The 24,030-nt window shown below is 43.7% G+C and overlaps 1 protein-coding gene and 1 pseudogene across 3 annotated transcripts in view; both read left to right on the forward strand.

Annotated features, from left to right (window-relative positions):
* Window positions 1-24,030, forward strand: part of GNB1L (G protein subunit beta 1 like) — a 68,796-nt gene that overhangs the window by 115 nt on the left and 44,651 nt on the right. For 2 of the 3 annotated variants that reach the window (XM_033174917.1, XM_033174919.1), the window contains exon 2: window positions 2,793-2,872. The gene's annotated coding sequence lies outside the window, so the exon portion shown is untranslated. Of the gene's footprint in view, window positions 1-795; window positions 893-2,792; window positions 2,873-24,030 lie in introns of those variants that run through there. The other variant, XM_033174918.1, reaches the window with a different exon arrangement.
* LOC117039324 lies at window positions 23,347-23,488 on the forward strand (annotated as a pseudogene).

The raw sequence follows: 24,030 nt of genomic DNA on the forward strand, positions 1-24,030 counted from the left end.
GAGGGGGAATATTTGTGGCGAGGGGCGAATGGGGGCTCTGTGCGTCAGTTAATGGGGGGGGGGGACAGGCCTGTTGTAGAGGAGGCCACTCTCCTATCCAGTAAGGCCTTCTTTGGATTCTCTTCCCCCCCCCCGCCACGCTCCATAGTTATGGTTTTAACAGCTGCAGAGCAGGTTGAAATTCAACAGGTCTAACCTTGCCTGTGGTGAGGGGGGTGGACTTTGTCACCTCCAATAATGCGACACTCTTTGGATTCTCCTCCCCCCCCCCCCCTGGCAGGCTTAAGTTAGCAGCTGTGAGGCAGGCAGGAACCCAACAGGTCAAGACTTTAACCTTACCCGGTGAGGTATGCTTTGAGTTGCATGGTGGTCCTCTGCTCAGCCCACCCACCCCCACTTGGCATGGCCTTTATTTTAATTTATTTTTTTAATTTTTAAAATAATTTTTATTAATTTTCCATTTGAACGTATATAATGACCTCGTTATTATCCACTTTACTTCTTTGGCTCTTTAGAGCCTGTCAACTTCCTTCCCTCCCACCTCTTGGCTTTCAAAACTAACCTTTATATCGCAGCATTTAATATATTTTCCAATTCTAATATAACTCATTACTAAATACCTCAAAATTTAAATAAATGTAGAAAGGTAAAAAAACTTCTCATTACAAGTCTTCAGATAACCATACTAGTGTTGTTAAGTGCTTACAATGTTCTTTCAAATATTTGTATAAATTTACTCCAGTCTTTTTGGAATACTTGATCGTGCTTGTTTCGGATTTTTCCCGTCAGCTTTGCCAGTTCCGCAAAGTCCACCATTTTCGTCTGCAACTCATCTTTCATTGGTACTTTGGCGTGGCCTTCAACAGCTGGAATGCAGGGAGAAATTCAACAGGTGCAACTTCCTATAGAAAGGTTGCAGTAATATAGGGTGGAAGGGGGCTTGACACAGGGAATTCAACAGGTGTTGCCTTTCCTGTAGGGACAAGAGCTATTTTATTTGATAAGGGGCGTTCTTTGGATTCCTGCTGGAAGAGCTGAGCCTCTTGCAGCTGCGGAGCAGGAATCCAACAAGTGTAGTCCCTTTGTAAAGCTGGCATAGAATCATAGAATCATAGAGTTGGAAGAGACCACAAGGGCCATCCAGTCCAACCCCCTGCCAAGCAGGAAACACCATCAAAGCATTCCTGACAGATGGCTGTCAAGCCTCTGCTTAAAGACCTCCAAAGAAGGAGACTCCACCACACTCCTTGGTAGCAAATTCCACTGCCGAACAGCTCTCACTGTCAGGAAGTTCTTCCTAATGTTTAGGTGGAATCTTCTTTCTTGTAGTTTGTATCCATTGCCCCATGTCCGCTTCTCTGGAGCAGCAGAAAACAACCTTTCACCCTCCTCTATATGACATCCTTTTATATATTTGAACATGGCTATCATATCACCCCTTAACCTTCTCTTCTCCAGGCTAAACATACCCAGCTCCCTAAGCCGTTCCTCATAAGGCATCGTTTCCAGGCCTTTGACCATTTTGGTTGCTCTCTTCTGGACACGTTCCAGCTTGTCAGTATCCTTCTTGAACTGTGGTGCCCAGAACTGGACACAGTATTCCAGGTGAGGCCTGACCAGAGCAGAATATAGTGGTACTATTACCTCCCTTGATCTAGACGCTATACTCCTATTGATGCAGCCCAGAATTGCATTGGCTTTTTTAGCTGCTGCATCACACTGTTGACTCATGTCAAGTTTGTGGCATCTTTACTGTATATGGCACAGTGCTGTTTGGGCTGCATGCTGCCCTCTCCCTGCCCGCCCAGTGATGCAGGATGTGAATACCAGGGCAGGGAATGGAATGGAATAGAAAAGGAAATAAAAGAAGCTAAGCAACTCATAACATAAGCAAAAACACACAACACATCATCAAACAAACAGGACAGCTAAAAACAACAGAGTGGGTTGAACAATGATCAGCTTACAAAACTTAAAATGCCTGCGCAGATAAATATGTCATAGCCTGGCACTGGAAAACTAACAATGGTGGCGCCAGGCATACCTGAAATGGGAGGGGTGTTCAACAGATGGGACACCACAGTGGCTTTAACAACAGGTTAAAAACTCAACAGGCATTACAGTACTTCCCTTCTAGATATTCTGGGTAAGGGCTTTCCAGCATAAAATGAGAAGGATTCCTCCATCCAAGTAAAATAACTTTAATACAATGATAAAGAAGCTTAAACCCAATAGTGAACTGGTGGTAACCTTCTGCACATTGATGCTTGTGACTCTCATGCCTTCACAGTGTCAGACAAAAGCCTACTCATTTTCCCAGGCTTTTAAAATGTTAGATCATTTGTTGCATTGACCATGTTTATTATTTTTCTATTGTTTTGTTTTATTGCTGTGTGTATGTAAAAACTAAGCTTATATGGTGGGTGGGGTATAAATTTTCTTAAATAACCAATTAAAAGATATGCCCTTTGAAGGTGAAGCTGTGTTTCTAACAGGAGTGAGCAAGGCAGGAATCCAAAAGGTGTGGTCTTTCCTTGTGAATATAGGGTATGAGGCAGGATTTGTTGCTGAACCTGTCCCTCCTCCCTAGCATTCCCCCCTTGCCTTACCGACTGAATGCTGGGCAAAAATCCAACAGGTGTCATCTTTTTCATTGACATACAGTGAATTTCTGCCTGTCCCTTGATGCCAGTTAAGACAGGAGCACTTGCAGAAAGTGAATCTGGCAATCAGGAGTGATAGAGATTATAGTGAATGGTTCAATAGCTAATAGATAACTTTCCTTCTTTTAGACAATGCATGTTTTTTCAAGTGTGTGTGAGAGAAGGGAGGTTGCCTCTTCAAGGACTAGTACCTGCCAACTACAGTTTCTGTAAGTATTTGGGTTTAAAATAATGAATACAGTTTTTAAAATATGTGCTAGTCCATAAGAACACAAGAGCCTGTTGAATGAGGCCAGGGGCCCATATAGTCCATCATCCTGTTCTCACAGTGGCCAAGTAGATGCTTCTGGAAAATCCTCAAGCAGGTCCCAGGCACAAGAGCCCTCTCCCCTCCTGTAGTTTCCAGCAATAGGTATTCAGAACCATTACTGCCTCCAACCGTGGAGGCAGAGCATAGCCATTGTTAGCCTTGTTCCCCCATGAATTTGTCTAATCCTCTGTTTAAGTCATTAAGTTGGTGGCCTTGTTTTAGGCCACTAAGAGATTGGTTGATTCAAAATATTGTTTGTTTATATAAATGTTTATAGATTGCTATTTCATAAACTTATTTCAAAGCAGCTTACAGCAAAAATACATAAGACCACACAATAAAAACCACATATGAAAGTTAAAAACAGGCATCAATTAACCATTCTGGGAAGATGTATCGGTATTCTTAATTACTTGTGTGGGCCTGGCAGGACGGAAATGTTTTCAGCAGGTGTAGAAAGGGAAGGTGCCGTACAACCCTTCATCAATATGATCAAGGATCAATAAAAATATATCTAAAATTTTATTAAAATATATAAAAATATATCCAATAAAACAGAGAATTGACTTAAGCTCGTCTATCTGGCTGGGTTTTTCATGAGCAAATAAGTCTTACTTGGGCATAAGTGAGGGCCCACCACTAAAAAGGCCTGTTTTTGTGTCTCAACCATATGCAGCTGCATCAGAGGGGGACACACACAAAAGATGAATGCAGATTCTGTGTACTCACTTCCCTGCCTGGTCATGTAAAGATGATTTCTTACTTGCTCCAGGCGAGTGGTTGTTTTCAAGCTTACAAGTAGGGATGCAATAATATTCCTGTAGTTTTATCTGTTCATCAATTCTTGTTGTAGGTTTTAAAACAAAATGCAAATTGCCCATGACCTGGAGCATTTCCTTTTTAGGTCAATCAGTTTGCTGATTTTTTGCCTCGCTTACCTGAGCTTATAATATTGCTCGGTGCACTTCATTTTAGGCAGCGAGCCAAGATAATAAGCGCATCCAAATGTGTAATTTTGCACAAAGCAGCCTCTGGTGCCTTTGGGTCCTTTGCAAATAAGCAGGAACAATTTTTAAGGGATGTTTGGACATGCTGGAGACCAGCAAGGTAACTTAAATCAGGAGCAGTACATCACAAGTACATCAGAATAGGCGTGCACACATGTGATCAGTAGTGGCTGGGGCCCATTTGGACAGGCAGGAAACCCAGACAGTAGGTGGAGCCAGAGGCAATGCCAGGCAGAGCCAACAAATTCTACTTTCACCGCCACTCTTTTCCCTCCTGAATTCTAGAAGGGCAACACTGAGACTCAGGAAGTGAAAGCTGACAGGCAGGGCCACCCCAAAGACCTTTTTTCAAGTAAGAAGGTGGGCAGGTGGGGCATTCACCTTAATGGACCAGCCTCCACTGGGTGCAATGAAGATTTTAGTTTCAGGCAGCATTCTCGTTCCAGTTCGGAATTATCATCTTAAGAGCACTCCAAACCCCTGTGCAGAAGGCCAGGGGAAGAAAGGGGCGGGGGAACCTCCTCTTTTGCTATGCCAGCTTCCAGGTTGAAACACCCTTTTCAGGGTGGCTGGGGGGGGCAGCCAGATGGGCGGGGTATAAATAATAAATTATTATTACTATTTCTGCTATTGCCATTGACAATGCTGCTGGCAGCTGCTTCCTCGTGGGTGCATTGAGCAACTCCCTCACTGGTTGAGGCAGCACAGTGCAGAAGGACCCCCCCCCCCGCCTCAACTAAACATCCTCCAGCCTGCCCTAGGCTACGATCCTAAACACATGTGCTAGGAAGATCCTCTGAACTCTGTATTTCTATGCAAGCGTGCATGGGACCCGGCTGCTAATGTCACTTAGTTCTCAGTAGTCTTCACAATAGGAGAGTTTGGGCAATTGTATTTTGACTGGTTTGTTCGCTTGCGCTGCGAAGGGAGGAACAAAGAGTTTACTTGGGCAGGCAAAAGCCTCGTTCATATTTCTGCTTATTAAGCTGAGATAAGGATCATTCGGATGTAGTTAACAGGTTACACTGATGCAGGCATTTTGTGCTAAGGGGAAAAAAACCAGTGTTTTGGAGGTTAGTAGTGTAAGCAGGTACAGGGTTTTTCGGGGGGGGGGAATCCTATGTGTGTGGGGGAGCCCAATCCTATGTCCATTTTAGTTGGAGGTAAGCCTCACTGGGTTCAATGAGGCCTCATCCTCTGTAATATAATAATAACAATAACAACAATAATAAATTTTATTTATATCCCGCCCTCCCTAGCCAGAACCGGGCTCAGGGCTGTTAACATCTAAATATATAATACATTAATATGTACCACTGCACTTGCACTGTGCAAATATGGGTTTTAGTTTAAATATCAATAGGGTAAAAAGCCTATGAAATGCTGATGGATATGCAAACCAATTTTATTTCTGATTAAAACAGCTGCTTTGGACTATTAAAAATGTAGTTTTTGGAGACGTCTTTAACTGGCATCAGTAGGGCACCAGAGGCTCTGCTAGCAGCTGGTGCTTGGGATCTTTGTACCATGAGATCATATCAAACCACCTCCTAGATATTTAATCTCAGTGACCTATAAATGCCCAAACAGGTGACCCACACCTTATAATTTTGTGCAGTTTGAATTTGATGGTCTCTTCCTCTCTTTTATGACTCTTGAATGCTAACCACCAACCCTGTGGTTCAAGACCTTGCTGAAAAGGGTGGAGTTAAAGAGCAATATTACCATCCAGGCAAGAAAACCCTTCTAAATTCCATTGCTCTCAATGGGAGGATTAAATATGGTCTTAGATTGCTCCCTTTGAAATTGGTGGGACTTGAAAGACTTGGTTCTCAGTATGTGTTTTCATGGTGAAATGGTCAAAACACCGCTTAGAGTATTGTAGTTTAGGAGGAGATGAGAACTAGAGTATTTCTGCTGTCGTAAGCAATTAATTTATTGGTGATTTAGAGAACAAACTTCAGATTATGTTTTTGAGCCTAATAAGAACCTGCTGGATCAGACCAATGGTCTGTGTAGTCTTAAGATCCTGATCCCAGATGCCCGTGGGAAGCCTGCAAACCGGACATGAGTGCACCTGCGATTCCTGGGAACTGACATTCAGAGGCGTGCTGCTTCTGACAGATGCAGGTAGAACATTGCTTCCCTTTGACCAGATACCTTGGTCTGGAACCCCCAAGAGCTGCTGCTGGTTTGAGCTGCTGAGAACTATAGGCCAAAACATCTGAAAGGCACCAGATTGTGGGGTCTAATTCTGAGTAGACTTATCTAGGATAGTGCTGTAAACACTGCAGCCTGCCGTTGTGATTTGGCGCCCAAATTTTTGTAGGCTGCCCATAGCTCACAAACCTTACCAATTACTTATGAGTTTTGGATAATCTCTCTCTCTCTCTCTCTCTCTCTCTCTCTCTCTCTCTCTCTTGTATCTTTTAATGTTTGGGGTTAAGCAATGAAAACAGTAGTTGAATGGGGTGCTGATCATACAGAAAGACTAACTCTGTTTATTATCTAGGAACATACTGTAATTTTCCATGTATAAGACTATGCTTTTTCCTTTAAAAATCATGCTAAAAAGTGGGGGTCGTCTTGATTGGTTGCTGCTGTGGCTGTCAGCGGCTATTGTGCGTGTTATTGGTTGCTGCATCAATGGGTGGTGTTGACTGGCTTCTGCCGGCGATGAGACAGATGGGAGGCGGATTTTGTGATGCGTGCGGGCGAGCGATTTTCGGCAATCCCCCCCGATAAAAGCTCAGCAACCCTGAGTAATGCCCCCCCAGTAAAAGCTCAACAACTCTGCGCCATCTCCCCCCATTTTCTTAAATTTGAGTCCCCCAAAATAGGGGGTGTCCTATACATGGGGGCATTTTATAGACGGAAAAGTATGGCATATACTGAGTCAGATTGCTACTTCATCTTGCTCAGTATTGCCTACCTACACTAAGTAGGATTTTCAACAGGGGTTGCTTCCAGCCTTACCTGAAGATGCCAGGGATTGAACCTGGGATCTTGTGCATGCAAGGCAGAGGCTCTCCCACCAAACTATGGCCCCTTCCCTACAAAGTCTATAAAGTTACTGTACTCCACACACAGATGCTCAGCATTTAAGCCAGTGTGGTGTAGTGGTTAAGAGCGCTAGACTCGTAATCTGGGGAACCGGGTTCGTGCCTCCACTCCTCCACATGCAGCTGCTGGGTGACCTTGGGCTAGTCACACTTCTTTGAAGTCTCTCAGCCTCACTCACCTCACAGAGTGTTTTTTGTGGGGGAGGAAGGGAAAGGAGAATGTTAGCCGCTTTGAGACTCCTCCGGGTAGTGAAAAGCGGGATATCAAATCCAAACTCTTCTTCTTCTTCTTCTTCTTTAAGGGCATTTGTCTGAACACAGCTTTTTTATTTATTTAAATGTAACAGCATTATTCAGTCACTGTAATATTTTCTTCATAACCTCAAATCATTGTCCCTCACATGTTGTTAAGGTTCCTAGCCAGACGTTTTCCTGTTCTTTCTGTATAAACCATGAATTGCAGACACTATTGCATTGTGTATTCTCATGTCTTTTTATAGATTTTTTTTTTGTCCCTCAGGGTGAAGATTTTCCATAAGTTTATCCATAAAAAACACACATAGATCTGTTTCATTGGCACCCTAAAAACTGTGAACCAGTCAGCTGTAACGAGTTGGCTTTTGTCAAGAAAAAACAACTAATTCTCAGGTTTCCCTTTTCCAAGATAGATGAATGTGCTCTGCCCCTATTGGAGGAGGAGTAAGTTCTGAGTGGTGAAAAAGTCAACACTCAAACTTTTCCCCTTTCTCTCTTTTTTTTGCTTATATATATAAAAAAGTCACCATCGAGTGGAAATTTGCATAAATGTCCAATCTAACCCAAGTTTGTTTTGTGTGTGTGTGTGTAGGATCTGAAAAGGAGAGAATATTACTTTGATCCAACACATCCAGATGGATGGATTTACTGCTTCTTTAATATTAAAACATTGACATATGAAAAAAATGAGGTTGGCAGGATGAGCCAAGGGTTTCGAATTAACACAGGCTCAACATCCATTGTTTAAACTGAGCCGTTTCAAAATTATGAGCCTCTCTGGAGCAGTTAAAGTGATCCCCCTAAAAATGAGAATAAAATGAATCTATGAAAACACTTTTTAGCTCTCGATCTTCCTGAGACTTGAGGACAAATTTCTCTCCCAGGAACTTTGTTTAAACTTGGACAAAAGTGGGTTCTGGGGGCTTTGGTTTGGCCATACACAGTGACTGCATTTTGATGGGTCTTGCCCTGGCTCTGTTAGTATTGATGTTGCGGAGGTAGTTGGGGAATGTTCCTTGGGCAGAAGGGTTGGTGCACCCATAGCTCCCCCATAGTTGTTAGAGGGAAGCACACAGCACAGTGGGAGAGCACAGGTAGTGGGACCAGAGGCAAAAGTGGATTGACCAACATGTGCAATTCTTAGCTGCTGTATTTAAGATACAAAAAAAACTGCCAGATGTTTCTATGCCATTGTCCCCCATCTCTCCATTCTCATCCAGGCAAGCCAGAGACGTTATCACAGTTCAAGGACACAATCAAGCCTGTCAAAAGCACTTAAGGCTAGTTTCCTCAACCTCTGCCCTCCAGGTGTTTTTGGCCTACAACTCCCATGATCCCTAGCTAGCAGGACCAGTGGTCAGGGATGATGGGAATTGTAGTCTCAAAACATCTGGAGGGCCAAGGTTGAGGAAGCCTGACTTAAGGAGAGCATGGAACAGGTTCACTAAGGGGAGTTTTGTGGGGATAGGAAGCATCGCCTGTGGTGAATCCCAAGGCCTTGAACGGCCACATCTCTATTCTAGACAGACTGGGTTTAAAGTAGCTTCTCAAGTTCAGAACTACTGGTGGACCCGGGACTGGGCATAAAGATCTCTGGATGAATCGCATGATGATGTTTGATTGGGTGGTGTTTATGGGCTGTCAGTCATTCCCTGTCTCCTTCAGAAGCTCATACCAAGAACAAACTTGGTTGGTCTCTAAGGTGCTACTGGAAGGAATTTTTATTATTTATTATTTTGTTTTGTCCTCCAGAAGGGTGAATTACCCAGCCTCTGCTGGCTCCTTTCCAGACATCCGGCCCCACCAAAGTCAGGCAGCCCTGTCCTGACTGCCTTCTTTCTTAGAGCTAGTCCAGAAGGTGGCACTTGGCTGTCAACTTACTGCTCCTTAGTCTCAGTGTTAAATAACTCAGCAGGGAGGAAGATGGCGACAGAACTAGAATTGACTCTGCCTATCACTGGTTATGGCTCCCCATGTTCTTGGTCTTACACCCAACCAGTCCCAATGAATACCAACAACTGCGAATCGCAGGTTTTCTGTCCCAGGCCAAACATTTTCTGGGAAGATTCAGCACCCTCCCTGTTGCATCTTGTTCGGTACTTCAAGCGAAGGATGCTGCCTTTAAAAATTAGGCAAGACTTTCCAAACCCACACAGCTGGAGCAGTTTCCCCAGGGAAGCAGTCTGTTCTGCAAGGCTGATAGTAGAAAGAGTAACCAGAGTATTAAGTGGAAGGCCAAACTTTGGCTCTGTGTTGATTAGAAAGAAAATCCTGGTTGTAAAAATAAATGAGTTTGATGCATTATTTTCCTAAAAATTCTTTTCCCCCAACCTGGGCCATAAATCTATTTTATGGTTCGCATGAGAGAGGGTGGAGAAACTCCTTTTTTATGTAATCTTCCCAGAAATGGGAAGTTGGAATGCTCATCCAAAAATGCACAGCCAGATTAGGCTTTTCATTATTTTCCTTAGCCCAACAATATTTCACTTCATTTAGCCACTGGCTGACAAAGCTTGAGCTTGCTCCATGTTTTTCTGTATCACAGTTTGGGGACCCATAAGCCTTCCAGATGTTGTTGGCCTCCATCTCCCATCAGTCATGGGTCTCCAAATGCAATTGGACTTCATCTGTTCTGGTCAGCATGGTTGGGGATGAGGGGAGTTTCAGTCCTGTAACATCTGGAGAACCACAGGTTCCCCATCCTTGGTCTTCCATTGATTCTCAGCTAGTGGGTCACAAGCTACACTGGGGTTGCATGCTGACTTAAGGTGACTGACACCAGTGGAACTCGCTCCCACAGGAAACAGTAATGCTCACCAACCTAGGTGGCTTTAAAAGATTAGATGAATTCATGGAGGAAAAGGCTTTCAATGGCTACTAGCCATGATGGAGGCAACATTTTTTTCTGAATACCAGTTGCTGGAAACTGCAGGAGAGGAGAGTGTTCTTGTGCCCAGGTCCTGCTTGTGGGTTTTTCATAGGCATCTGGTTGGCCTTTGTGAAAACAGGATGCTGGACTAAATGGGCCATTGGTCTGATCCAGCAGGGTCTTCTTACATTATGTAACCTTAGACATTTTCTTTCTTAAATAATTTTTGGTGAGGAGGAGGAGGAGGAGGAGACAGTGAGAGATGGGACATCTGCACTAAAATGCTAAAAAGAGGGACTCCTGGTCTTAGAAAGTCAAAAGCTATTCATCCAAACTCATTGCTTTCAGAGTTGGAAGTCGCTGCTAGATGGAAACACAGGGCCTTTCCTAATCGCTCTTTGAATGTGTGCATTCATTAATACAAGTGTCTCCTTGTCCTAATGAATAATCCTGGTGCTGTGTGTTGTGATGGATTGTCTTGGGATAATCACCTACTTCGTAATATTATAGTTGTTTCGTTACACTTTGGGCCCAAGTGACTGCCAGTTTTCACACCTGGGCAAGGGTGTTGCCAGCTGAGCGGTTCATCCTTGTCATGCTGTTAATTATCCTTGGAGAAGCGCAGGAGTGTGTTTTTCCCCTCACCCTTTTCACTTCGGGAGCTTTTTTGGGACAACTTTTGAGAAACCAGGCTCATTGCTCTTTCTCAGGTGTCTCTGCTTGCTTTATCAGATGTTCAGAAATCAGAAACCCAACCATAGAATTTACAATGCCAGCATACGTTGGTTGAGCATAGAGGTGGCAAGGCCTAAAAAGACTTGTAATATGACCGGTGATTGGAACAACTTTTGTAACTACTTTGAAGTAACTGAGTAGTTTCAGCTACATATACAGTGGTACCTCCGTTCCAGAGCTCCGGTCAGATCCTGAGGTTTCTGCAACCGGAGGTGCTTGTTCTGCGCATGCGCGTGGTGCGATAGAGAGCTACTGCGCATGCGTGCGCAGCAAAACCCGGAACTATACTTCCGGGTTTGCCACATGTGTATCCCAAAGGATACGTAACAAGAGGGGCACGTAAGTAGAGGTACCACTGTATGTCACCTCGAGCGCCTTGGTGGCAGGCTGGCTTAAACAAATGAATAAAGCACATATTACGAAGCAAACACAGGATTACTTATGTAAGGGCCTCGGAAGGCTGGGTCAAGAGAATTTGCTATCTGAGGCAGAAGAACAAATGTCACAACTCCCCACAAAAGTACATAGTAAGTCCCCAGGTTTTGGCACCTGAGGCCACCCACCCCTACCCTCAAAAGTAAAAATACAGCGGTAATAAATTTGCCCTTTCGTGATGCCAAAAACCAGTTGCCCAAGGTGGCCTCTTGACTGATAGTTGGGCCGGCTCAGGCCAAGGCATTTGAAAGAGAGGAAGAGGATATTTAGTCTTCTCCCCCCCACCCCTAGCCACCAAGTCTCCCCTGCAGATTTTCTCTCCCTCCCCTGCCCAGTTTTAGCCCATTCTTCATGTGGTGGATTCGCGATCAGAAGTGAGCCCAGTTGAGGAGAAAGTGTATTTGAGGCTGGAGCATATGTACAGATGAGGGTGGTGTGGGGGAGGGTTAAGCACCGCCTACCCGCCAGTTCTCACTGACAAATGCCCCGCCCCCATGTGGGCGCTCCCTTGGCAAGTGCAGGTTTGGGAATGCAAGCCGTTCCGCCTGAAGAGCTTAAGTCAAAGGCTTATTACATGCATATTTCCCGAGATCATCCTTTCAGATACTTGAAGCAATTTATTTTTATGAGTCAAGAGATGTGATGATGAGGGATCCGGTCTCTGCATAGGACAAACCTTCCAACATCTTGAATGCCTTCCGAACAACATCAGATGGATGTATTTCAGAATCCCTATTGTTTTTAAAAAAATGTATGTGATACCCGTCAAGTACAATTAATGGAAATCGAAAGCAATGGACCAATAACAAAACAAACAGGGTTGTAAGGTGGTGGTATGTTTGCCATCTCCAAATCTGAAGGGCTGTCACATGGAAGATGGAAGAAACTTGGGGGGTTTTGTTGCTTCAGAGCAGGGGGCGGCAAACTTTTTCAGCAGGGGGCTGGTCCACTGTCCCTCAGACCTTGTGGGGGGCCGGACTATATTTTGAAGAGAGAGGGGGAAAAGAACGAATTCCTATGCCCCACAAATAACCCAAAGATGCATTTTAAATAAAAGGACACATTCTACTCATGTAAAAACATGCTGATTCCTGGACTGCCTGCAGCCGGATTGAGAAGGCGATTGGGCCGGATCCAGCCCCCAGGCCTTAGTTTGTGCCTACCCATGCTTCAGAGGATGGGAACTATAACTATGGATTCTTATTACAATAAAGGAGATTCTGACTTAAGATTAGGAAGACAATACTGACAGTGAGAGCTGTTTGACAGTGGGATGGTTTACCTTGGAAGGTGGTCGACTTACCTTAATGGAGGTTTTTAAACAGAGGTTGGAAGACCACCTGCCAGGGATTCTTAAGCTGTGATTCCTGCATAGCAGGTGGTTGGACTAGACTCCCAACTCTTCACTTATATGTGTCTTTAAATATAGTTATTATATATGCTGCTAGAAAACAGAGGTTAGATGTCAGGGTGGAGAAGCATCTCCAGCCAGCAAGGTAAAACATGTAACGGATCAATAAATCATTGATCAACACCCAAGCATCCATCCTGCCTGTGGAAATGAATGAAGCGAGGAAGAATGGAAAACTTGGGCAGAATGCAAATGCTGGCACTGTGGATGTACACGAGCATTTGAAATCTTGTTTCTTCCAAATAGTTTTTGGTGCTCTTCCATAGCGGGTGGAGGCGGAATTAATTGTTCTTTAATTGCAGTGGGGTGATAGGGCTCGGCTTCTTATGCACACCCTTCATGCTTATCCCGCGGCTAACCTCTCTGAAGATTGAAGATAAGCTTCCGAATTTGTTCCTAAGAAAGGGTGAGACTGTCACATCTGCAAGGCCTGTGCCACAAAGCAGTCAATCTGGACTAGTTGGATTTGGTCCTGCTCTGCTGCCTCCAGTGGAGCTAAGTCCAGGGCCTAATATGTCCTAGTTTTGTATTCAAATCCATCTTTGTTCCATGCTAGCACTCAACCTTTGATGGCACAGGAACATACAACACTGCCATATCCCAGGTCAGATGGGCCATCTAGCCCAGCATTGTTAACCCTGGATGGCAGCTGCTCTCCAGGGTTTCTGGCAGAAGCCTTTCCCATTTCCTGCTACTGCATCCTCCTTTTTTTTCTTTCTAACTGTAGAAGACTCTGATTGAACCTGGGATTTTCTCCCTGCTTCTCGCCACATAGAGCCAAGATCTGTTGGCTCCTAGCAATCTCCTCCTTTTTGTTTTCATTTAAGAAGTGTTGGATAGGATGAAAGCATTTTCTGCAAATCCAAGTGAATCCCTTAGACACATTTTATTTTCTCATGACCGTATAACAAGCTTCCCAGGATAACAAATCATTTTGTTTTAAGTGAGCAAAATAATCCTTTTTTTTTTTTTTGAAAGAGAGGGAATCTAGGAATTGGCATGTATATGGAACATCCAGGTTGGCTGTTCATCCGAGATTAAAAGGAAACGGCTGGGGTTGTTATCTCAGAAGGCTTTCATTCATCCTAATTGTCTTCCTCCTTGGCTTATGACACCTCCTTCGCTCTTGCCCTTGGCAGGGAGTTCATGGATTTGGACTCTAAAACTTCCAAATGTCAGGGGGGCATTGTGGAAAAAGTGGCCTACTTCAGGCCGATTTATGTTTTTCTTTTGTACGTGTTCTCTGTTTTCATTTTTTATAAAGTTGACATTGGAGAAGCCGCTTTTTCTCAATTTAACAATTAAAGGACTCAGTTGTTTCCTCTTCCATTCATGGAAGAAAAGCTTTTTATAGCAAGTTTTTTTCCATTTGCGATCGCACTTCCTTGCGAGACCTCCATCCTCCCCAAACAAAACGATCGGAAACTTTCTCTTGCATTCCTAAATGTTGGGTCTGCTCATAAAAATGACTCCCTTTCCAGCTTGGAGACTTATCTTCTGGTGTGTTACTTGTTGCTTATTTCCCTGTAGCTGATTTTTTTTTCAATGTAGAGGTTTAATGAGTTTACAGATTGGAATGGGGAGACTTGTACAAACCCATGTTCAGTTGATCTTCTGAATATCCAAGATTTATTAGCGGGGTGGGTGGGTGTGAAAATTAATTGGTTTGCCTTTAAAAAAAAAGGTATTTGTCTTACATAACCCCATTAAATTTACTGTAATTAGTAATTATTAAAATTAGTTGATAGGTTAATTAGGATTCTCCCTGTAGGGATGAACAGCTAGGCACATTGCCTTCGCACCCACGAGCGAGTTCAGTTAAAAGGCAGCACTTAAATAACATAATTTGTAGGCTCTTCTGCCATCTGTGAACCAGGGAAGTGCCAGATGCCACTAGGCAGGCATAGGCAAACTCGGCCCTCCAGATGTTGGAGCTCCCATCAGCCTCAGCCAACATTGCCAACGGCCAGGGATGATGGGATCTGTAGTCCAGGAACATTTGGAGCAGGGTCTCCAGCTGGTTTTTGGACGGCAGCGCCCATCATCCTGAGCTAGCAGGACCAGTGGTCAGGGATGATGGGAATTGTAGTCCAAAAACAGCTGGAAACCCTGATCTAGAGAGCCACAGGTTCCCATCTCTGCCATAAGGGTATGGGTGAGAAGTCAGGGCCTGGCTCTATACATGTAGCAGAATGAGGCGTGGCATGCATTGCACCATGGCAAGTGAGAGACCTCGAGGACTTCCTGGTCCCTTATGTCCCTGCCCGATCCCTGATAAATAAGAGCAAAGCATTTCTCCACTTGCATAATGGAGATGTTTCTGCTGAGGCTCCATAAAACCGCTGTTGGGAAGGTTATTTAGGTAGCGTCCTTAATTGCAAGAAGCAAAGCTGGGGTGGAAACTTTGAATCTATCATTAAGAGTTTAATCACGCTTCCTCATGCTCCAGATCCAGGAGATCAAATGTTTACATCTTCATCTGTCAGCTGGCTGCATGGCGAGTTATTGCAGCATGTTTCTTAAGTGTCACTTTCTATTAAGTAACGTTTCAGTTTGGTTCACCAGTTGTTTGTAGCTCTGGCGTAGCTACAGGTATGTGGTGGGTGTGGAACCTTTAACACAGCCTAGGTTGAAATTATGTGTTTCTGCATAGAGGGGTGTTGGCAAGATTTCTGGCAGAGGGTGCTAGCCATCTATTCTGTGCTGCAGTGCCCCCCCCTAGGGTGGCCAGAAGTGGTACTGCGGCTCATCTCCCTTGACTCGCTTCCCCTTGTTTGCCTGATCACCAGCTGCCAGCCTGCCTTTACACTAGGGTGGCCACTCAATGCATCACCCAAAAAAGAGGAGAAAAGCAGATGCAAATTTGCATATGCAAATTGGTAAATGCAGGTGCAAACTGAGAAGCATAAAAAGAGAACTGAGAAGTTGAAAAAGAAATCTCACCATAGTGGGAAAAGACAGTGACCCGGGTGAGCTACATGCTTGCTTAGTCTGTTGCCTGGGGCTGCTCACTGTTGATGAACAACTTTATTTATTAAATTTAAATACAATACATAAAAAGTGCTTTTGAAAGAAAGTGAAGAAGGGGGGGGGAAATGTTGATAAAGACCCCTGCTCTCCCTTCATAGAGTTCTTCATCTTTATGAAGAAATCTTTCAGAGTCTTCATAAAGTAGGTTAGATAGCCACCAGGAATGGCCAACGTGCCAAGATGGGGTGGCATTTCTTGCCTGGCTTCCCAACACGGATGTTGCTGCCAACAACCGAGAAGGGCAGGCTGGGTGAGAGTGTCAGATTGTCTTTGCCCCTGCTCCAGTGCCCATTCTAGCCTCGCCACTGCCTCACCCCAGCAGCTACCTCCACGTTGGGAAACCAGCTAAACAACACTCTGCCACCCCCCTCTGCCCTGCTGGTCTCTGCTAATGACTGAAATTCTGCTTCGACCATGTCACTGTCTCTGATCCTGCCGTGTCCTCCGTGTTGGGTCTGCACAGCCATTCCTTTCCCCCATCCCAGAGTAACAGCAAAACAAGTGATTGCTAGACTTTTCTTTATGGATTGACTAATCAAGGCGCAAACAAGGCACATTTTGTGGCTTCCACGTTTGGACCTTTTTTGAGAGCTCCGTGCAGCTGCATGCTGTCGCATTGCCCCTCTAGGCCTTAAAGCAGGGGTCAGCAAACTTTTTCAGCAGGGGGCCGATCCACTGTCCCTCAGACCTTGTGGGGGGCCGAACTATATTTTGAAAAAAGAAGAACAAATTCCTATGCCCCACAATAACCCAGAGATGCATTTTAAATAAAAGGACACCTTCTACTCATGTAAAAACACGCTGATTCCTGGACCGTCCGCGGGCCGGATTTAGAAGGCAATGGGGCCGGATCTGGGCCCCTGGCCTTAGTTTGCCTACCCATGCCTTAAAGTCTTGATCTAGGCCAATCACAAATATTTCAGAGAAAATCTTGCTTGCTGACGATCATTACTTTTTAATGAAATTTAATATTTAACATGGCCAGACTCTCCACGTGGTTTCCTCGTGTGAAGGTAGTTAGATCTCTGGCCCACTATTTGAGTGATCTGATAAATCCTACGCTAAGAAGGGCCTTCACACTAGCCCGATTTCATGCCATCCGCACAGCATTCTTACAGGGTGTATTTTCCAATACTCCTCTGGATCTTCAACTCTGCCCATGCAACAAGGGAAAGACAGAGGACCTTATTCATTTTTTCTTCTACTGCCCAATATATGTCTCAGTAAGACCCAGGCTTTTCCTTTTAATCCCACCGATCGTCACCCGGGACGATGACCACATGAAATACTTACTGGTGGATGCCAACCCACTGATATCACGTGGAGTGGCCATCTACATATTACAGGCCCTGAAACTCAGGGCCACCTTTTTGGCTAACTTACCTCAGCCCTAGTCCTATGTAACTTCCTGACATAGACACCGTCGACATGCCCTGTTACTGCTCTTTATCTCATCTGTATTACTCAGCATGATTTTACACTTAATGTTCTAACTGTATTCGTAGTATTCTATGTATAATCGCGACAGGTCACGGCCTGGTCTCTCACAATGTGCTAGGGCCATATGGCTAATGCAATAAATAAATTGATTGATTGATAATAGGGCATTTAGAAGGACCTTCTCGGCAGTGGCGCCTTCCCTGTGGAATACCCTCCCATCAGATATCAAGGAGATAAAAGAACTACAAACTTTTAGAAGACATCTGAAGGCAGCCCTGTATTGGGAGGGTTTTAATGTTTGACGTTTTATTATGTTTTTATACGTGGTGGGAGCTGCGTGGTCGGTATACATATTATTATTATTATTATTATTATTATTATTATTATTATTATTATTATTCTGTTGCTCAGCCCATTGCCTCTTGTAGCAGTTTCAGGAAACGGTGTTCTCACAAACAGAGGGTGGCATGATTGTTGCTTCTTTGTATGCAGAGGAGGTTGGTTAATGAGCTTGAAGTTGGTTTGCCTGTCGCTGAAATGTTTTCGGTACCACCGCGGCTTAATGAATTACGGGGAATGTTTCATTTTTCTTTTTATCGTGCCAAAAAAGCATAACAAATCCAAAAGCCCCAAACGCATCTAGGAGCACTAGCTGCAAACTTTGGGGTGTTTGAGGTGTAATAAGATCACACAGACACATTCCATACCAAGACCCTCCAGGGAATTGCAAATGTAGCAGAACTAGCAAAATACCTAAAAAGTTCAGCCCCCATAAACCAGCCAAGTTCCATAAAGATTATATAAATGTGTGTGTGCGTGCATGAGTGAGTGAGAGAGTGTGTGTATATGTGTGTGTGTATGTGTGTGTGTGTGTGTGTGTGTGGTGGCTTTTACAATGGCAATTAAATGCATAGTTTATAACTAATGCCCAAAATATCCAATTTACTTTTAAAAAGGAGTCATGTTTCCAAATCATAAATGCAGACCTATAAGCAAACAGAGCCAAAGTTTGCTGTATCTCTAATCATCCCCCAAACCCTATAAACCAGAGGGGTTTATAAGAAGAAACTTATAGGACAGGAGTAGGGGAACCTATGGCCCTCCAGTTGTTTTGCGGGAGAATATTCAGACTGATGATTGTGAGCGCCAGCATGCCCTACAGCAGCCTTCCTCAATGTGGTGCCCTCTAGAGGTTGTTGAATTATAAATCCCTTCATCCCTGATCATTGGCCATGCTGTCTGGGACTGATAAGAGTTTGGTACCCTGTCCACTGGGTACCAAATTGGGGAAAGACTGATGTAGGAGAGCACTTTGGACTAGAGCATGCCAGGTTTGGGTTCCGCACTCAACCATGAAATGCAACAAGAGTTGCCTTAGGCCAGTCACACACACACACACACACACACACACACACCTGCCTCACAGGGTTGTTGTGAGAATAAAACAGGGTGGTATATATACACTAATATAAAATTCATGAAGGAAGCTTAGGATATACAGTCGTACCTCAGAAGTCGAATGGAATTTGTTCCAGAAGTCCTTTCGACTTCCAAAACGTTCAGAAACCAAAGCGCGGCTTCTGATTGGCTGCAGGAAGCTGCGGATGCCCCATCAGACGTTCGGTTTCCAAAAATAGTTCACAAACCGGAACAGTCACTTCCGGTTTGCGGCATTCAGGAGCCAAAATGTTCGAGAACTAAGCTGTTCGAAAACCAAGGTACGACTGTATAGTTTTACTGAAACAAGCCAGCCTAACTAACTCAGATATTAAAAAGTCTTGAGACAAATAGTTATATACTGAATAACTGGAGCTCTCTTGCAAAATCTTATGGACATGTAAATTCTTCATGTACAGGGTTTATGGTTGTACTTTGTGCCAAGCACATTAGTTTTTGTAATACATTCTTTCTGAGTGAGGTTAGGGAAGTTCCCCCCCCCCCCATCAATGTATGGAGTTTATGCTTGCGAACTGCTCCCCCACCCCATGAATGGACTGAACTCAGTCTAAGTTACTTATGCTTTCTTGCCATTTCAAATCAGTGCAAAAAAACCAAAAACAACTAGTCATGACTTAAGCCTCATTGATTTTTCAGTGAGATCTGAGGCTGCAACCCTATGCTCATTTACCTGGTCTTGCTCCAAAACTATATGTTCCCATTAAATTACATGAGGAGATTGGAGGCTTTTGCTTCTGTTTTAAACTAACTGTAGCATGGCGTGATGTCTGAACCCAGACAAGCTGCAGGTCAGTCTTCGTTAAGATTTACTGTAACAAACCAACTTCAAACCTGAGTTAGTTAGGCTGGCTTGTTTCAGTAAAACTATACAGTCGTACCTTGGTTTTCAAACAGCTTAGTTCTCAAACGTTTTGGCTCCCAAATGCCACAAACCAAAAGTGACTGTTCCTGCAGCCAATCAGAAGCTGTGCTTTGGTTTCCAAACGTTTTGGAAGTCGAACGGACTTCCGGAACGGATTCCATTCGACTTCCGAGGTACGACTGTAGTTGAGTTCAATCATAATTTAGGGTGCGAGCGTAACAGTAAACTATGGTTAATCAAAAATAGAAGTGAAAACCTCCAGTCCCCTCCACGCTCGTAAGGAGGAGGGATTTTGCGAATTAGAAGCTCATTCATTTAATGATATTTTATTCTTATGTTTCAATGCAGCCAGTGGTGGACTAATCCATGGGCGTGGGGCAGAAGGAAAACAAACCCAGAAAACACTTCCTCCTAGACAGGAAGAGCCATAAAGAGTTTCCTGTTTGTTCCTCGGGCAAACGTCCCATTGCAGGGTGGTATTCATGGCTCTGGTATGTTTCACTGTGTGCATCAGCTCTGGCTCCTGGCTTCGTTTCTTGGATTGGAGCTTCCCCCACCCCCTGGAATAGCTTCTGGATTTTGACACCCTTGACTGATGCCTACAGTTCAGTTTGGGTGATTCAAAACTCCTGCCTAAGAGCCTGGCTCTCCACTGCCAGTCAGATTGGACAATACTGGGCTGGATGGACAAATTATATAACTTCTGTAAGAGTCAGATCCTGCATATGATTTGTTCTGCCTGTCACTGTCAAAAGACTCCTTTGCTCTCATCCAGCTGGTTTCTCTCATTTAGAGCAGAGCGATGTCCCTATCTGGTGTCTTTCAAGGAAGTTCCAGACTTGCCGATTCTAGGGGAGTTCTGAAAACTTTCTTTGTAATGGACCTCATCGGAAGGACAGAGAGAGATGCAGGGGGAAAGGGAAAGGACAGTAATAACACTGGAGAAGGGACACATCAGAAGAGGGTTTTCTCATATCTTCCATGAGTCCATATCTGGCTTTAAGAGGGTAAAAGAAGGCAGTGGCTCACATCTGGCCTGCTGCAATTTGGCTTTATTAACGAAGACAAGATTAAGATGCGTTATGAAAAACTGTTCTTCAAAAGCAGGCACGTTAGGCAAATATGAGTACCAAATGTATATATCAGGAGAAATGCACACTGAAATGAGGGCTTTAAAAAGAAGAAGCAAAGACGCATTGAAATGCATAGAACTGAACTTAAGATTTGCAGAATGAGAAACAGGGAGAAACTTGGCAGGCAAGCCCATTCCCAGTAATCATGCTACTTACTGCCTTTTGAAGGACACAGTTGCTTTTTGCTTACTGATTTTATTTGCCAGCAGTTGACATTGGGTTTATTTATTTATTTTATTGCCTTTAGGATATTATCTCTTATCCAAGGAGCTCAAGATTGATCTCCCCACTTCTCATTTAGTCTTTTGATTTTCCTCCAAGGAGCTGGCACATGTATTTATCTCTCTCCTTCCTTAATCTTCACAACAGCCCTGTGAGGTAGGTAAGGCTGAGAGGCAGTGACCACAGCCAAAGGTCATCCAGTGAGCTGCATAGCCGAGTAGGGATTCGAACCCTGATCTCCCAGGCACTAGTCCAAGACTTTTAACCCCTGCGCCACACTGGCTGTGATGGAGTTGCAATTTACTTCAATTTTGTGGTTAAAATATTGGCTACGATCCAGCGCACAGTTAAGCACGCTTTAGCTTATTGATTTAAATAGGCTGAAGAACACCTAACCTCTTGCTGAATTCTGGTTCTCGCACTGCCTTAAAGTTTTCGTCTGCGTGCTCCAAGCCCCGCTTGAAGGTATTTTGATTAAGTGTGTATCATACAATAACCACAGAAAAAATTCTTCTCAGTTGTTCTTTAAAAAAAATCTTCAGCATCTTTGCCAGCTTCTAATCAGTTGTCTGATCATCTCTTCCTGCACATGAATGTCTAATTTACATGAGATGGTGAAATATGAAAGACAAAAGTTCTAAGAGCTACAAAGCCACCTTTATGCATTATAAGCAGACACATCCAGGCCCCTTCTTAAGAAAGGAAGAGGGCTGTGTGTGTGTGTGTGTGTGTGTGTGTGTGTGTGTCGGGGTTGGAGGAGAGAGGAAACAGGACTCTGGTTGTATTATAAATGCATCATCATAAAAAAAGAAAGATTAAATTTCTGGGCTTCCATTGTCTTCAGCCATAGCTTCCCTGCTGATGGCTATTCTGATGAGAATATTTGAACCCCAGTGGGGGGGGAAATGCTTCTTGCACAAAATGAAGGGTGTGGGTTGTGTGTTTCTGAGCAGAGCACAATGCAAAGGTCAATTTGTGATGCTTTTTGCCTCTCCTTTTCGCATGAAGTTTGTGTGTACATGAATGCATCCCTGGAATTCCACCGTGGGATCTGCCATCTTTTGAAGCCGCTGCTAAAATTACGGCCTCGGTTCTTCCAAAGGCGGATACTGATAGAAGATTCAATGAAATCGAAGGCCGCTGGTCTGGGCAGTGTTGAAAGATACCTGGCTATGATACTATTTCTGATTTAATAATGCGGACGAGAGGCTAGCCCTTTGTAATAATTAGGACTAATTACTGAAGAGGTGTTGACAGATGGGCTAAGAGGAAACAAACTGCCTTTATCCAGTAGCTTAGAGTCGGATTACTAGTCTTGTGTTATCTGTTTCTCAGAAAGTAGACGCTTCAATCATTCACTAAGTCTTCAAAGGGGGGGGAGGAAGGGTTCCTAACAATATACAGGATTTGGGGTGAAGCTATGAAATAAGTCTTTGATTCAAAAATGGCTAAATTAATCCCCTTTCCGTAAATTGTCGTAGGGTTTGTTTGTTTTTTTAAGTTTGAATTACAGATGGAGAATCTGATTTGGAGTACTTGGAATGAAGTCAACCAAGTATCAATGGCTTGTCTTGGTAGCGACAGTGGCAGTTTGTGGATTAAGCAGTGGCTCCCCCCTCTCTCTTTCCTGTTATGGTGACAATAGCAATTCCCCCCTCCCCCCCCCAAGTCCTGCTTACTGTCCCCTTTGAAAAATCAAAGCTAACTTTTATAATTTTCAGCTCTTCCTTTGGCATTTTGGCAAGTAACAATTTGGGTGCTGACAATGGTAATTGGCAAAGAAATGAGGAAAGTGTCCTAAAGAGCCACACACCAAAATAAACAATTTAGAAAGGGGGGGGGGGGAGAAATGTGATCCCAGTGCAGAGAGAATAAATTTTAACAATAATGATAATTATCATTTATTAAATTTTTATTTAATAAATATCAACAACAAAGTAGTAAGGCATTATTATTAGTATTATTATTATTATTATTATTATTATTATTATTATTACACCCCACTCATCTGATTGGGTTGCCCCAGCCACTCTGGGCGGCTTCCAGTATATACAGAAACATAATAAAACAACAAGCGCCTTCCCATCAGATGTGAAGGACATAATAAAGAGCTGCACAATTTTTAGAAGACATCTGAAGGCAGTCCTGTATCAGAAAGTTTTTAATATTTGACATTTTGTATGTTTTTATATGTGTTGGAAGCCACCCAGAGTGGCTGGGCCAACCCAACTAGATGGGTGGGGTGGTATTATTATTATTATTATTATTATTATTATTATTAACTTCCCTAAACAGGGCTGCCTTCAGATGTCTTTTAAAGGTTGCCTGGTTAGTTATCTCATTGACATCTGATAAACATTAAGTAAAAACGTTACCACCAAACATTTAACAACCTGGGCACTGGTTTTTCAGGAGCCATATGGTTTATTTCACAATCCTATGTCAAGGCTGGGGAAACTCTGGAGATACCACGATCACAAAAAGTGGTTTTCCCAGGGTGAGACTCATCCATTGTATTCCAGGTGTGCTGACCCTTGCGATTTCCCCAAATGCAGGAAACTCGACTGCATAATTTGTCATAGTTGCTGGACTACAACTCCCGTCATTCCTGGCTGTTCTCCATGCTGGCTGGGGCTGATGGGAGTTTGAGTCCAACAGCACCTGGAGGGCCACAAGGGCCGCATTATGGCTATATGTGTTTACTTGGAAAAGTACCTCCAGATTGCTTCTGGAACACTCTAGTCACACTGCTTTTGTCCCACCTTCTCAGTATTTGTCCATATAACAATAATTGTCTTAATCGTATAGAAAATAGTTCAGTAAGATACCTACAGGTTACCAGTTGACAGAAGGAACACAAACTTTTCCACGTCTTATTTCAGATAAGTGTCTTGGGCTACAATCCTATGCCCGCTTACCTAGGTGTAAGCCCCTTAGAACTCAAATGGGACTTCCTTCAGAGAAGGCATGTATAAACTAACCAGCTCTCCAGGATTTCAAATGATGACCCTCTTAACAGATGCTGTTTTCCAGCCGCTAACCAATCTTGACCCTGTTAGCTGCAGATAAATCCCATCATGTTGGATATTAGAGACGTAGATTTCAATTATTAATATCTTGCAACAATGGAGGCATTTA

Source organism: Lacerta agilis, chromosome 17 (assembly GCF_009819535.1).
Source record: "Lacerta agilis isolate rLacAgi1 chromosome 17, rLacAgi1.pri, whole genome shotgun sequence".
Lineage (NCBI taxonomy): Eukaryota > Metazoa > Chordata > Lepidosauria > Squamata > Lacertidae > Lacerta > Lacerta agilis.